At 43.6% G+C, this 16,346-nt stretch overlaps 1 pseudogene; it reads left to right on the top strand.

Moving 5' to 3' along the window:
• Nucleotides 1-8,357: 8,357 nt before the first annotated feature.
• Nucleotides 8,358-10,092, top strand: LOC114022079 (annotated as a pseudogene).
• Nucleotides 10,093-16,346: the final 6,254 nt, after the last annotated feature.

The following is a 16,346-nucleotide window of genomic DNA, read 5'->3' as shown; positions in this document are numbered from 1 at the left end:
AACTTGAAAGGATTATATTTTTTTTTTCAGTAAGCTTCGGTGATCATCGATTTCACTGTACGCATAAGCTGGTGAAAAAACAGTTCTCTCAACAACAATCAAAGTTTACAAACAGGCAAAGTAAGAAAAATGCTGTTTGAGAACATATTGGAATGTGATTTAAGGATATTGACTTTGTGTATTTTGACATGTGATGGTGACAATTTGAATTTTAATGATTAAAAGGTTTAATTTCATAAATCTCCGTGTCTGTCATGAAATAATTGTTTGACACCCCTAGTCTCTCTCACACACACAAACCCAATAATTTTGGGGAAGAGTGAAAATGTAGATCAACACAAATAAAAAATAAAATGCCAAAATACAAACATTGATATTATCCATTGAAATTATTTTTAAAAGATCAAAATTTAATTCTGCCCAGCCTACTTATATACTATGGTGATGGGTGTGGTATAGGCAGAAGAATAGAACAGAATAAAACAAAAAAAATTGTGTACAGGTTGCGTCAGGACATGCCCCTGCCATCCCATATCTTAAAAGCATGGAAATCAGAAGGTAAGGGAAAAGCCCCCCCCCCGCCCCCAACACCCTGACATCCCTTGCTACATTCACATTACCTGCAATGCTGCAGGTAAAACACATCACCCTACCACCAGGCTTTTGCTGGTGTCTCCAACTGCCACTGAAGTACAATATACACCCCGGCTTCATCACACTCGCACTCCAAAACAACACTCCCATGGTGTCCTCAGCCACATTAAGGAAGCACGACTTCAAATTGCACGATGCACATGACTGATGTGCTGATCTGTTGATACAAGAGGGTCTGAGGTCACCACTGTAGTTCAGCGAGCTGGCACTGTGGGGCGTGGGGAAACCAGGAGGGCTGGGGGCAGAGTGGGGAAGGAAAAGAAGGGGTCAGGGAGCTGGTGCAGCAGGGTTATGGCTTCATGAGGGGCTGGGAAACGGCTAGAGGTAGTGAGGGGGTGGGTTTATTTGGGCAGGATGTCCTGGTCGTAGAAGAGAGAAATGAAATGTAATCCTACAGTCAAAGTGTCAAATGTCTGGTTAACAGAAAGGAATCTACTGGGCTGGAAATGGCATAGATTTAAGCACAGCTGGTAACATCAGCTTTCTGGGTCATTTCTTCTTTGCTGGAGGGGTCTGGGGGGGAAGTGAGATATTCCCTAGGAAAAAAAAAACTTGAAAGCAACAATTTTTAGTTCTTTTATTAGTAACATTCCCACGTTTCAAATGATTTAAAAAAATTCCTTCTTTACCCAAACCTCCTTTTACACAGTTTCTTTTTAATTTACACATTAGTAGTAGACAGCGCATCACCATTATTTCCACTGTCAAAAGAAATCTGTAGCACAACCTTAGTGATCACAACGGTATCACACCTGAGAGCAGACATATAAAATTTCAGCTGAAACTGTTCAGGTATGCCATGGAAAGCTGGGTGTTGTAATTAGGAGGGTAGAGGGTTTTAACAACATGCAGTATATACAGCACATAGTAACTTCTGCAGTGCAAATGACCATCAGAGGAAAGTGGGAAGAGGTAACACTGTAGACTACAAACTAGATGGCATCAGAGTAAAAGGTGATGAAAGAACTTTGTGGAACAATCGACCTCTATGCTATGTAATGAATTGGAAAAAATCTTTAGAAACCAAAGTGTTGTAGCGTTAATAAGGGTTAATAAGAGGCAGCCAGCCTAGTTAGTCCTAGGATACCAACACTACCTAAAAGATAGAAAAAATGTGCCATGGTGGAACAAGGAATATGAAATGGTAGCAGATATAAAGGGATAAGAAATGGGCTTTTATATGAAATAATGACCAACGGGGACATAAGAGCATCAAGGATTGGAAAGAGGCAGCTAAAGCATCCACTGTAGGTAACTTCTAGAAGAGAGCAGAGGATAGGAACAGGGCAATAGATTGTCGTGCTGTGTAATCGACAAGAGGAGGCAGAAGACTGGAAGAAAGGAGGAAGGATCAGGAATATTGACCAATAGATTTCAGAACTGGATGAAGTAATGTGGAGAGGTCAGTGATGCAGCAAGATGTCCACTAGAGGGCAGCATATTCTAAGCAGGAGAAATGGGCAGCTATTTTCTGAAATGCCTACTAGATGGCAGCAGATATAGGGTTTTCATTATTTATTATAGGGGCATGTGATAGAGTGAACTCACCCTGCCCTGGGCAGGAAAGGGTTAACTCCTCCTTGTGGGGTAAGGAAGCCCAACCCCCACATCCCTACTGGGCATTCCCCAAGTGTAGTACCAGTATAAGAGTGAGCAGCTCAGCTCAGTCTGGGCTGGCCACTGGAGAGAAAGGATGTCTGTTGCAGGCTCCAGATTCGGAGCAGTAGCAGCCCCTGACCACGGAAGCCAGAGGCACCAAAACCCTGGCAGACGCCCCAATATCTGCAGACACCCCAGCGACATCAGAGCCACCGGGAACAGCCCAGGCAGAGGAACCTGGTAATCCCGAAGCTGCCCAGACCACAGACACAGGAGTCACGGTAGGAAGCAGCCCACGGGAGGGACTAGCCATAATCCCAAGCGTAGTCAGTGTGTTGCAGCTGAATCCCCGCTGACTCAACAACGAACTCACTTGCTGCTGCCAGGGCCTGGCCACCACCTGCCTCCCAGGTTGTGACTCATTGCCCTGTGAACCAGGGTAACTAGTCATTAGGTCTCACTGACTTGAAGTAAAGGACAGCTTGAGGGATGAGGTGAATTCATCTCACACTGGACGGGTACCCCATCACAGGTCATTACCTTATAACAGACCATCACCTTGGACAGGTATCTCTGAAAAATTTAAACCAGTGCTTTGTTATTTGAAATATATTCCCCTATGGGAGTTTTTCTTCATGGTATAAGGAACCATTAAGTCACACTGTGCAATGTGGACAAAAAAGCTTTGGAGACACAAAATTAGTCAGCTGTGACAGATTGAAGTGGGAACATTATGAAAACATTCATACACCATCACCATAAAAACAAACAAACGAAAACAAACCTTAAAATTTGTTAAGAATTTTCCCAGTCTATTTTGCAATCAAACTATAAATAAATGAATAAATAAAAATAAAGTGGTTTGTTACCCAAAGGCTGAAACAACAATTTTATTTGGGTTTATATGAGAACTTTGGAAAAAGAAATAAGGACTTGATACTGTGGAAGTAGATAAAGGGAATTTGGATGCAGGCCTCTGAAATGAGCAGGAGTCAGGCTAACTCTAGCTTTTATAACGCAAGATTTGTAGAAGCGGGGATAGTGCGAAGCGAGTGGAAAAGAACTGTGAAAGAGGCTGTTGTGACCTTGTATTAGATAAGAATCCAATGTAGACTACAAGAGAAATGGTTGAGACTCAAGGAATATTTCCAACACACCTCTGACCGACTCAAGGAATATTTCCAACACACCTCTGAACAACATACTAATCCACAGAGACCTCCCTACCAACACTACAAAAAGAACACATTGTAAGGAGAGTGATCACTTTACGTAAGCTATTACCAGCAGGAGAGTGGGGTGGGGGGAGAGAAAACCTTTTGTAGTGATAAACACCCATTTTTTCATGATTTGTGTGTATAAAAACAAACATCTTCTGTATTTTCCACAGTATGCATCCGATGAAGTGAGCTGTAGCTCACGAAAGCTTATGCTCAAATAAATTGGTTAGTCTCTAAGGTGCCACAAGTACTCCTTTTCTTTTTGCGAATACAGACTAACACGGCTGTTACTCTGAAACCTGAGAAAAATAAGATATCATGAAGGAATATGTATAAACAATATGCAGCTGTTGCTTATTCTTGTCTGCAATAAAGGTATAAATGCTTGCTCTAATTGTTTATCTTTAGAGAGACCTGCCTAGGTGGGGGGAACCCTGTATCTTAGTGCACTCTCTCCCTCTGTGCAATTGCTTGAGATTATAAAGTGTATCTGACTTTCTGCACCCAACCTGAGACTGAGAACTGTGTTTTTCTCCAACATACTTGTATACCAACCTCTGGAAAGCAGGTGTTTGAAGAATTGTGTGATGCAGAAACAGAATGGATCTATAGACTATATCAAAATAATTTAAGGAACTGTGGGAGGGGACTGCCCTCTAGTGTATGGAGCTAGACCTGTTCTGCTAGTATCTAATTCAAGTATTCCAGAACTCAGGTACTGGTCTTTGCTTTGGGCAGAATGACCCCCAGATTTATCTATTCAGTTTCCATAGGAACATAGGAATTGCCAGACCGTATCAGACACTAGGTCCATCTAGGTCAGTATCCTGTCCAACAGCGGCCAGACCCAGATGTGTAAGAGGAAGGTGGAAGAACATCACAGGAGGTGGATGTGGGATAACCTGCCCCACCCCCATATAACTCTCACTTTGAGTTCTAACACTTGGAGATTAGCTTACGCCCTGAAGCAGGAGGTTTAACATCCCTTCCAGAATTCTGGTTGTCATTCATTCTGGTTGTCACACAGAAGTACCCTGCCTTGTCCAGCTCCCACTTGCTGGTGATGACCCAGCTTTCATCCTTAATGTCCTGGGCTGAAAGTTTCATGTGGGGAAAGGTCCTTGCACCTTAGTCCTGCTCCTGGCATATGGTCTGAGATCCCTGAGAGGAGGATTCCCAGCCTGTTTGTGGCCACCTCTGTTCCAGGACTGTTGTATATAGTGTAAAAATAAACAAGTTCCCTAGGAAATTATCCAAACTCCCCATCACTGGATTCTCCTCCAATGAAAAACCAACCTACAAGACGCTGAGTTCTACCCCTGCTCAGTGGAAGAGTGAGAGTATTGCTAAAGATATATTTGTAATTAACAACAAAGTTCCTTGGGAGAAATATTTCCATTGGGGGTGTGAGTGAGAGAGAGAGAGAGAGAGAGATTTCCTTCCAGCCAGATCTCTCATTTGCAGACTGTGGGTGAAATTTATTTTACATTCAATATCCTGAGTGTTTGTTAAACTACTCAGCTTCAGCACCCAATCCAGCAGGCCTGACTCAGCTTAGCCATTGTGACCTTTGTAGTTCTTCCACTGACACGAATAAAGATTACTGAACAGAGTTACTTTGCAGGGCCATGCACTCCACAGGTGCTGTGTTATAGTTCAACCATGCATAGCAATGATCTCATACAAAAGGGAGCAGACAGACGATTCCTCTGGGCATGGGAGGTTGGTTGCATCAGGACAGTAGTTTGTACTGTCTGAACAAAATATACAGCACTAACTCCCCAGGCTCAGCTCCTTTGGAGGTGGAATCAGGGGAGATGCAGCCTGCCATGGAGAAGGGTACAAATATAAGGAGACCTCTGGACTGTGTAAACAGAGGGGGGAAAGCATGTTCTCACACAGATGACAGCAGCTGCTCGTCCCTTCAGGTATATGCAGGTGTCTTTGCTGAGAAGATCCAGTTTCTATTGAATGATGACATCCAAGAACTTATGTGGTGGAAACAGAGACCTGGCCTCCAAATGCTGAGAAATAAGAGCTCATTGCTTGAAGCTTCAGCTGTCCTCTGGTTACAGGTGAGCCCCCTCTTCCTGTCTTGATTTCTATCCCACCTTCCAAACTGGGGCATGAAGGTGCTTTGTGAATATTTCATGCAGCCTTGTTGTAGCAAGATATAGACATTGCAGATGGGTGAAGATTGATATTTTTCAAAGCCACCTAGGAACTAGGTGTCCTGTTTTCCTGTTCAGGAGAGGATTAAAGTCTATGTCCCATAGATAATTTGACAACCTCCTCCTAAATGATTTCATTGTATTCATCTTCACCAAAAACTGTTACAAAGTCACCTAAGCCAGGTCAATGTTTTCCAGGTAACAGCCTGTCAGAGGCTGAAGTACCAAAAGAGTTGGTTCTGGAACAAATTGGAATGTTGGGTTTCTCTGTATCACTTGAGGAGAACATGGTAATGCAGGAATTGCCAGACTAGATCAGACCCAAGGGGCATCCTGATCAGTGTTTTTCTCCAAGAGTCATCAGCACTAGATGTTTCACAGGCAAATGTAAGTACACTGCAGCAACAGTTGTGGGGTAATCTACACACACGTCATGTTGGTCTATAATAGTTAGACATTGGCTGAACCCCCAGAACATGAGGTTTAATATCCATTCCGAAACTATTCTTGTCATTAATCACGGTAACTCTGGGTATTTTTATGGCTATCAGGAATATCCAGTCTCTTCTGGAATCTAGTTAAGCCCTTCATCTCAATGACTTCCCTGGGCCATGAGTGTGATGCTTTCAGTATTGGTGAAGGAACGGGATTGCCAACCTCAGGACAGACAGTTAAAACCCAGGGCACACCCCTTTTTGGTTGTGAGTTCTCAGCTTAGATTGCACCAAGCCACTGCCCAGAGTGTAAACGTGTTAGGCACGTGAGCAGCCTTGACAGAATCACCAACAGTCCCCCTTGGTGAGCATGAATCTGATCAATGGCCCCTTACGCCAAGAACCACAGCAATAGTCAGGTCACTCCTGACTTACCCCAGGTCACTCGCACTTTAGGTCTCACACCAAAGACGCCTCTTGTAGCCAATCCTACAGTGACCTATGTGAAGATTTATTAAATAGGAAAAAGGACACGAGAGTTATGTACAAGGTTAAAGCAAGAAAATGGACCCGTGAATGAGTCACAGTCTCAGGTTTCAATCAGTGATACAGACTTCTCCAGGAGCAAGCTGTATTTGACCTTTAGGGCTAACCCAGGCTAAGCAATGGGGGATCTCTTGCTAGTGCTTAGACAACACTCAGCATCCAGGCAGCATAGAGAGGCCTATTTCCTTTGGTCTTGGGTTTTTATCCCCCTCCTGCCATCTGCTCTGAGCTGCAAACTCAGTCCACTCACATGACTCATCTTCATAGGAAGTCAAGAAGAACAAGAAAAGTTTTGAGTCCTTTTGTTGATGGTTTCTCAATACAGATGTAGGGAGTTTCCAGTTGTAAGATCCAACCCTAGCCCACCTGGTATCAACGGGTCTCCTTTTTCAGGAGAGGATTAACAAGGTCTTCAGAAGAGCAGCTCTTCCCACTCATTCACCTCACTCTCCTGCGCAGTGATTCATCTTCTTCAGCTATCCCTCGAGGAGAGGATGATGTCTGCCAAGGGGGTTCATTGGTGGGTTTTTCAGTGGCTAAGGAGTCCAATTTGTGCCCTGCAGATTTTCCCACAGAAGTGATCTTGGAGGAGACTTAGTTGTTGGCTGGACTGTTGTGCCTTTTCTTTCTTCCTTTGTCACTTCTGTCCCATGAGCACATCTGTTCTCCTCCAAGTGGGCTGTGGCGTGGTGTATGGTGTGGCGCCAATGTGTTCTCTTCTGCGCCAAGTCCTCCCAGTTATGAGATAGTAAATAAGATCGGTCCTGGTAGTACAGAAGGATGGTCTCCGGCAGAGAAACGGGACAATAATTTATTGATAAGTCTGATCTTTACTGATGAAGTTAGAGAGGCTTTGTAATCATTTGTAGAATTAGTGCCTCGGCTCCTGATAGGGTTACGGTTAATGATTTATGGGACCTTTTACATTTGGATTCTCATATTACAAAAAAAATTAATCTTTGGTTTTCAAAATATGCAAATCCCAGAATATTTTTTAAGGAAAACAGGACTATTTTAATTCCAAAGGTTCAAGATCCTGAAAAGTTAGCTAAACTCTCTTCTTGGAGAGCTTTAACTATAGGATTTGTATGGACTATATTATATACTAAAGTTTTAGCTAAGTGATTCACTAGTGCAGTTAAGATGTGTCATAGACAGAAAGGATTTCTCTCCGCTCCTGGATGTGAAGAGAACTTATCCATTCTGGACAACTTGATTAAGGGAGCTAAGCAGAATGGAGATGAAATTGCCGTTGTGCCCATTGATTTGGCAAACGCATTTGATTCAATGCAGTGGGTGGTGGGCTTGGCAGAATCAGTGGGGAAAGAAGATCCTGTTGAGCTTGAGTCTAGTGTGACACTGAAGAGACATGAGAGGTGTAGAATAAGTGGGAGGCATCCAGGTTGCCAGTAAAATACCACTACCATTATAAGTTTTTTCACTTACCTGGTGTGACACTTATCCTGCTGATTCTGCCAGGTCCATTCCCTTGGCTGTGGTTTAGCTAGATTGTACGTAGGGACAGTGGGAATCTCGTTCATCCATTCATGCACATCACTAATTAGATGACGAGGCATTTGGCTACATTTATGCAGGCGTTGTTGGGATATACATATATATATATATATGTATATATATACACACACACACACACACACATTGTGATTCATATATCCATGTTATATGTTATAGGTCACTGAGGCCTGGTATGAACGACGCGAGCTTGACATGAATGCGTGCGTCTGGGATTTGGGGATCTCTCTGACCTGCACATTCTTCTCTTCCTGCTGTTCCTAGTATTCTACATCGTGACCATGGCTGGAAACATCCTCATCATGGTGCTTGTTGCGGCCGATCAGCACCTTCACACCCCCATGTACTTCTTCCTGGGGAGCTTCTCCTGCTTGGAGACCTGCTACACCTCCAGCATCCTGCCCAGGATGCTGGTCAGCCTCCTGACTGGGGACAAAACCATCTCAGTCAGTGGCTGCCTTACACAACTGTATGTCTCTGGTTCGCTGGCATGTACGGAATCCTAGCAGCGATGTCTTATGATCGGTATTTAGCTATATGTAGACCACTGCACTATTCAGTTCTGATGAATAGCAGTGTGTCAAGGTTCCTCCCCCACTCTGAACTCTAGGTACAGATGTGGGGACCTGCATGAAAACCTCCTAAGCTTACTTTCACCAGCTTAGGTTAAAACTTCCCCAAGGTACAAATTAATTTTATCCTTTGCCCCTGGATTTCTACTGCCACCACCAAACTTTATCTGGGTTTACTGGAAAACGTAGTTTGGACACATCTTTCCCCCCAGAATCCTCCCAACCCTTGCACCCCACTTCCTGGGGAAGGTTTGGTAAAAATACTCACCAATTTACATAGGTGACCACAGACCCAAACCCTTGGATCTTAGAACAATGAGAAAGCATTCAGTTTTCTTACAAGAAGACTTTTAATAGAAGTAAAGGAATCACCTCTGTAAAATCAGGATGGTAGATACCTTACAGGGTAATTAGATTCAAAACACAGAGAATCCCTCTAGGCAAAACCTTAAGTTACAAAAAAGACACAGAGACAGGAATAGTCATTCTATTCAGCACAGTTCTTTTCTCAGCCATTTAAAGAAATCATAATCTAACACATACCTAGCTAGATTACTTACTAAAAGTTCTAAGACTCCATTCCTGTTCTGTCCCCGACAAAAGCAGCATACAGACAGACACAGACCCTTTGTTTTTCTCCCTCCTCCCAGCTTTTTGAAAGTATCTTGTCTCCTCATTGGTCATTTTGGTCAGGTGCCAGCGAGGTTACCTTTAGCTTCTTAACCCTTTACAGGTGAGGGGATTTTTCCTCTGGCCAGGAGGGATTTTAAAGCGGTTTACCCTTCCCCTTATATTTATGACACAGCGTTTGCCTCCATTTGGTTGCTGGATCATGGTTCAATGGTTTTTTGGCTATTACCATCTTTGTCTAATTTATATCACAGTTAATATTCTGTGTCCCAAATAAAATTGATCATTTCTATTGTGAATCCACCCCATTGATAAAACTCTCCTGTGGGGACACTTACCTGATCATATTGCTGGATTTCATACTAGCCTGTGTATTCACCCTGCGTCCGTTCCTACTAACCCTGACGTCCTATGTGTGTGTCATTGCCACCATCCTGAGAATCCCTTCCACCACCAGGAGGCAGAAGGCCTTTTCCACCTGCTCCTCTCACTTCACTGTGGTGACCATTTTCTATGGAACCATAATCATTGCGCATGTGCTACTGAAACACAACACACTGAGAGAGCTGAACAAAGTGCTCTCTCTTTGCTCCACAGTCCTGACTCCCCTGGTAAATCCCCACATCTACAGCCTGAGAAACAGAGAAGTCAAGGAAGCCTGGAGCAAAGCAGTCAGTAAATATGTGATTTTCACAAAGATATGCAGAGAGTCCTAGATAATAACTTAGCCTGAGATTTTCCAAGCTGCCTGGGTAATTTAAGCAATCAGCCCCCAATAAAATTAAGATGAAAATCTCCGTTGAAAATCTCAACACTCAATGTGGTCCACCTAAGTGGAAGGACCAGGGAGGGAAAAGGCCGTAACCATGTTCCCATCATGGAGTTTTTAACTGGGCACCAGGTGTAGTGGAGACACAATTTTAACCAAATTTTTATATCTGTAAAAAACCCATTTTTTACCAAAATAAATGTTTGGACAATAAAAATATTAACTCTTGGTACAGCATAGATGGGGACAGAAGCCTGGAAAACCTGCCACCCAAAAATTGTGCGTACTGCTTTCATAGCCCTCTGCAAACCAACCACCTTCTTTGCTCTCACACAGGCTGGACACATACAGCCAGGCCCCAGCAGTGACCTCTGGACACTCCCCCAGCAACAGCTTTACAGCTCTTATCGGGGCTACGCCTGGCTGGGACCAGCTCCAGCAAAGCAGCAGCCACAGGCTCATCGGGCCCTGGGAGGCGGGAAGGTTGGTCAAACAAAGAGGTAAACTCACAAGCCAGGTGCACTGGGACTGTCCAGACCCAGCTGGGAGTTTGTCAGGACACACGTAGAACAGAGGCTGTTCCTGGGGTCAGGTCTGTCAGATGGTGACTGACGAGAGACCCAGCCTGTGGCCCTGCAGGGCACCAGCTACTCTACTGCTGCCAACAGTAGAGAGCCATTCAAAGAGAGGGGACCTGTTCCAATGAGTGTCCCCAAAACTGACTGTGACAAGGGCATGTCCTGAGGGGGTAGTTTTCAGGGCATGGTATCTAGTCAGACCCAGGTGCCTTAGACAACTCTGCTCCATGCAGTGCCCTCTGCTTGGGGCAGGAGGCAACCTATGGCCAGAGGAAGAGGCCATAGGCAGAACCCAGTGATGCCAGACGCGTCAGTGCTGGCTCAGTGACTGGGAGCATGTCAGCTCTAGGAGGCAGGGGAGCTGGGCACCGGTGAGAACGGTAAGGCTTCAGCACTGCGGGAAAGATTTTCCAAGGGACCTAATGGGAGTTAGGCACCCGAATCTCTTGGGAATGGGAGTCAGGCGCTGAACTCCCTTAGATTCCCTCTGAGCCTGGAGAGCCACTGGGCTTCTGTCATGGTAGGTTCGATCTCTGCATTTCCATTGGAAACAGACTCCACAGCAACAGAAATGCACTGGACTGATGGGAAACCCCTGCTAAATCTCTGAGAGCCACCACTGCTGTTGTAGGTGTTGTTGTAGCCACTTATGTTGCAATCGTGCTGTGGTACAATTTTGTTCGCAGTGGCTATAAATTCGGAACAGTGCACACATGGCCATAGGTAAGAAATGAGGAAAGATGTGATTATGCTGTCTAGGGCCACTAGAGGGCAGAGGAATGGGAAAGATGCAGCGTTGGCTGCTATCCATTGGGCAGCAAAGTTGGAAGGGCAAGAAAGGAGATGTTATGGTGCCAAATGACCAACAGAGGGAAGTAGAAAAGGAGGTGAAGCCCAATAATGGTGTATAAGAGAAGAGGACCTCTATGCTATGTGATGAACTGTGTATAAGTAGCAGATGTTAAGGAGTGAGAAATGGGCTGTTATACTAAATAATGGCCACCAGGTGAGATAAGAGCCAGGAATGGGAAAGAGACAGCTACAGGAACAAGAATCTACTAAAGCGGAGCAAAAAGAAAAGGAGGACGTGTGGCACCTTAGAGACTAACCAATTTATTTGAGCATAAGCTTTCCTGAGCTACAGCTCACTAGACAGCAACAGAGGAGACGAAACGGGGTGGGGGGTGTCAGAAATTCTGATTAGTGACCAATAGATTCCAGTGGCCAATACAAGGATGGGAAAGTTATACTGTAAAATGGTGGCAGAATATTGAAAGGCTGAGATATGGGCAGCTATTTTCAGAAATGCCCACTAGATGGCAGCATATATTGACCACTAATAAAGGCAGGGGTGCAACTACATTATTACAGGCCATTGCCTTGGACGGGCATCTCCCAAAAATGAAAGCTCGTGTTTAATCACGATCTCAAACATTTCCACATAGGATGATTAGACTTAAAAAAGGATGCAATTATGCAAGTCACATTGTACATGTCACACTGTGCGTTGTTAGCTACAGAGCTTTGGAGATGCAAAATTAACTAAGTGGGAGAAAGGCTGAAGTGGGACTGTATTAAAGAGCATGCAGACCGAACACAAATATGAGGGCACATTTAGAGTTTGCAAATCGAAGGGGAGGCCCATTTTCCAAACAGATAAAAATGCACCTGCTCATCCCTTCCGTAGCTGCAGGTCTCTTTACTGAGAAAATTCCATTTCTGCAGAATGATGAAAGACTCAGTAGAACCAGAGTCCTGTTTGCCAAACCCTGAAAAGCACCATGTAGCTTGAAAACTTGTCTCTCCCCAACAGAAGTTGGTCCAATAAAAGGTATTACCTCACCCATGTTGTCTGAAACCCTGAGAAATGAGTTCATCAACTCAAGCTTGAGCTGCCCTATGACTAGATGTGGGCACCAAATTCCAAATGGCTACTGTTTTGCATTTATGTATCACCTTGCAATCAGAGGTATTAGAGTGCTGGAGCAATTAAGCATTAGCAATTCAAGATTCACCACCTGTGAAGAATGTGGGAAATATCTATACATGTTTATGATGTATGACACATGACTATGTGTCAGGATGCTAGGCAAAGGTAGGCAGGACTAGTGGCAGAAGCTTGAAATCCCAGAACTAAAGCCTGGGTCAGAGTCAGTATCAGAGTCAAGAATCAAGCCAAGTGTCAGAGCCGGAGATAGAATCAGGAATCAGGCCAAGGGTCAATACCTGGTATCAGGGTTGGGGCTGGGATTCCAAGTACCGGAGCTCAGGAACAGAGAAGCAGGGCAGGCGTGGCAGCTAGCTAGGGATCCACATTGTTGCATGGACACTTCTTGGGTTTTGTGACGTAGCAGACTCGCTTCCCGAGTCTATGACTGCCAGGCACTGTACTTTGTATCTTGCCCATGACTTACTCTCACACCCTTCCTGGTATTCTTAAAGAATTGCAGAAGAGCTGATTTTATTGGGCCTCATTTCCCTTGTATTCTTGATAGATGTTGCAATGAAAAATTGTTGCTTTAAGGCCACTGAATTTCTATAGAAAACCTCATTTCATTGGTACAGTCTTTACCCGCCCGAAGGATTGGCTCTATCGTTTCCCAGGACTGGCATGTTACGCATAAACTATCTATATGCTTGTTAATTAGAAATAAATGACTATATAATCCACAATGCCCCGCTTAGAGCCACTTCGCTCTTCCTCTCAGGGCCTTGGATTATATCAGCTTCTCAACAGTTGGACTCACTCCTTGCCATATTCCCCCTTCATTGCATTTGGCCACAGTTCTTACCATTCTTTTCTTAGCTCACCTTTTGATTAGATGTTTAAGTTCCAGTTTGCTTAAAGGGATCCCTAGGTCAACTCATTCATGATTAATAGCATTTTTTGCCTGCCTGCATCAGGATCCAGGCTCTTACGATGGTTATATCCATCCATCCAGTCTGGTTGATGTTAGCAGTAATATTTCAATTAGAAAATAATTTCTGCTGTTAGACGCACCACTGTAAGTTACCTGCAGCCCTGATAAGCAGTCAGACAGGAGGGCCACAGCAGCTGGCCACGCATCTAAACATGATTTAGTGTTAGCGAAATCTCTGTTAGCTTAGCCATAAAGATAGATACAAAATTAGTTAGCCATATGGTTTTCTTAAATCTGAGTGAGGGCATGCAGGAAGCCGTTCCCACTCTGTTCTTTCCTCTGTATGTATTTGGCAGTAGTGTTCCCACCTATAGAAAATCACTATAATTGTAACATCTTGTCTAGGATTGTTTTATTAATTTCATTATATAATTCCATGTCTGTCTTGTCGGGGGGTGATTTGAGTGTTTTCCCATTGCTATAAATTTTGGTCTCTTTTCAATCCCTGTTTTTCATTAAGATCCATTGTCCACTTCCATATGCTACTTACATAGGGAATTTCGAGTTTGTCCTAACTGGTCTCCACTTAATTCCTAAGAATCATGTCATCTTAGTGTTATCTTCACTATTACCTAGTACTTAAGACCAAAAGGTTAAGTTTTATTAACCAATTGTAGTTGATAAAATACTACTTGGTCAGTCATTTTGCTGTGAGAATAATATAAATATTTCCCATGATACTGTTTAATCTGAATATATGGTACTATAGTAAATGAAATGAATTCACACTACTGTGGCTTGTTTGGGTGATGCTGATCACTGATTTGGCTCCTGAACCACCGAGAAGTGAGAATCACTGGTTTAAAAGACATGAGAAGCTTCCATCAGCCATGTTGAACCTGGTGAGTGTTCCATCATTTAATATTACTAAGTTATTCTCTTCAAAGATTTGCCCTAACCATTTTCCATTTTTTATCCTTTTTTCTTACTTTCCCACGATCTGTTGTGAGTATTCAGAATTACAAATAATGGATAGGCACATGACATCGACAATTAATTTTTTCAGGTCCATAGCCTCTAGTTTCCTGCATGGGTTATAAACATTATAAAGTCTTTGAGATGCACAATGGTGTTGGATTGGTATCTCAATAGCATTATACTCAGTGTTTACCTTTTTAATCTCTACTTCAAGTTACTTCAGGTTCTCCTTAGTAAAGGTGCAGGCACACCCGGGTTTTCCTATTTCTCTATCATGGCTATACAGACCATATCCTGGAACTTCAGAGTCTAGTTTTTCTGTTAGCCAAGTCTTACATGCATATATCAAGCTTTGTTTTCATAACAGAAATGTTGGTCTTTAATTTCTGCCCAGGTGCTATTCAGCTGTGGGCATTCCAGCTGAAGACAGTCATTGCTGTTCTCTTAACCTTCAATGTTTCCTTTGCTTAGGAAAGTATGAAGTTGTTCCACTGATAAGCACTGGCTGGCTAGCAACCTATCAGCAGCTTTAATTATAATGCTCATTTTCCATTTCCTGCCCTGTTTGAGGCCTACAATTTATTACATCAATCGTTAATGCAATGAATCTGTTTCTACAATATGTCATCTCCTTTCACCCCAATGCCATTCATTAGCTCCCATAAATTTGTTGCAGGGTATCCCTTTCCCAACATCAGGTTCGCTTTTAGGTATCTCCTAGCAGCTTCTGCATAGGAGATGTTACTAGTAACTTGGGTTCTCTGTATTTCTCCAGCTCGCTTTGCCTCAATACATCCTCCATATGCTGAGCTGTGTTTTCCTCCACAGTTGCAACATTTGTTCTGTCCCTTCCTCATAATCATATGAATGGTCACCTCCACACTTACTGCACTGTATTTTCCCTTTGGAATTATTTGCTACATGACCAAATCCTTGGCAGCTGTAGCCTCTCACAGACAGAGGAATAGAGGACTTAGTCCAGAGTATCTGATATCCAACAGTCACTCAATCCGATCACATCCTTCTCTTAAAATGTGGCCAACACAGCTGTCAAGCCCTTGCTATCAGCTCTTCTTCTGCTAATTAGCCTCAGCTGTTAGTCACCTTATCTTCACCTATTCCTTGCTTTATTTCCTGACATTTCAGTTGACACCCCAGACACTACCCCTCCTGCTTCAGTGAGGAATTTGGGTAGCTGGCAGCTTATTTTTATTATACCTAGCACCTTTGTCTTAAGGAGCTTCCCTGCTTGTTCTCTGGTTTTACATTCCACTAATGAGCCTCCAGCAGGTGGCATCTTAGCTCCTGCTCTATCTCCAGCACTTTTCTGATCCATGCTGCTATGCGCAGGGGTTTGATAGCCTCTATCTTTATGTCCTTATCTAGGGAGTTTACTATTAAGTAATTCCTCCCATTTCCTTCCCTGTCCTCCTATTTGCTGGTCCCTCTTCTGGTTCCAGAGAATCTACCCTTTTTCCCTCTTGCTTGCATCCAGTCTTCCTCAATGCTTTCCTTATCTTCATCATCTAGCCTGGTTTCAATTTCATTTATTTCTGCCTAGCCTGACAGATAAAACCTAACCAGCCAGCAGTCCCCCTGTCTCGGCTGGGTCTGACCTCTCTCCATCCAGAATCACCACTAAGACACACTCTTTTCAGCCATAGGGTCAAGGAGCCAATTCAGGCTTGCTAAAACCACTGTCTGTCAGCTCACTTCAGGCGGAACTTCCCCTGGTGTTCAACCACTGCAGATTGTGTTTTGCAGGCAGTAATCAAATTATAGGTAGCAATAGAAGAATGTT

This window comes from Chelonia mydas, chromosome 13, assembly GCF_015237465.2.
Source record: "Chelonia mydas isolate rCheMyd1 chromosome 13, rCheMyd1.pri.v2, whole genome shotgun sequence".
NCBI lineage: Eukaryota > Metazoa > Chordata > Testudines > Cheloniidae > Chelonia > Chelonia mydas.
This window is presented reverse-complemented; position numbering and strand designations above follow the sequence as displayed.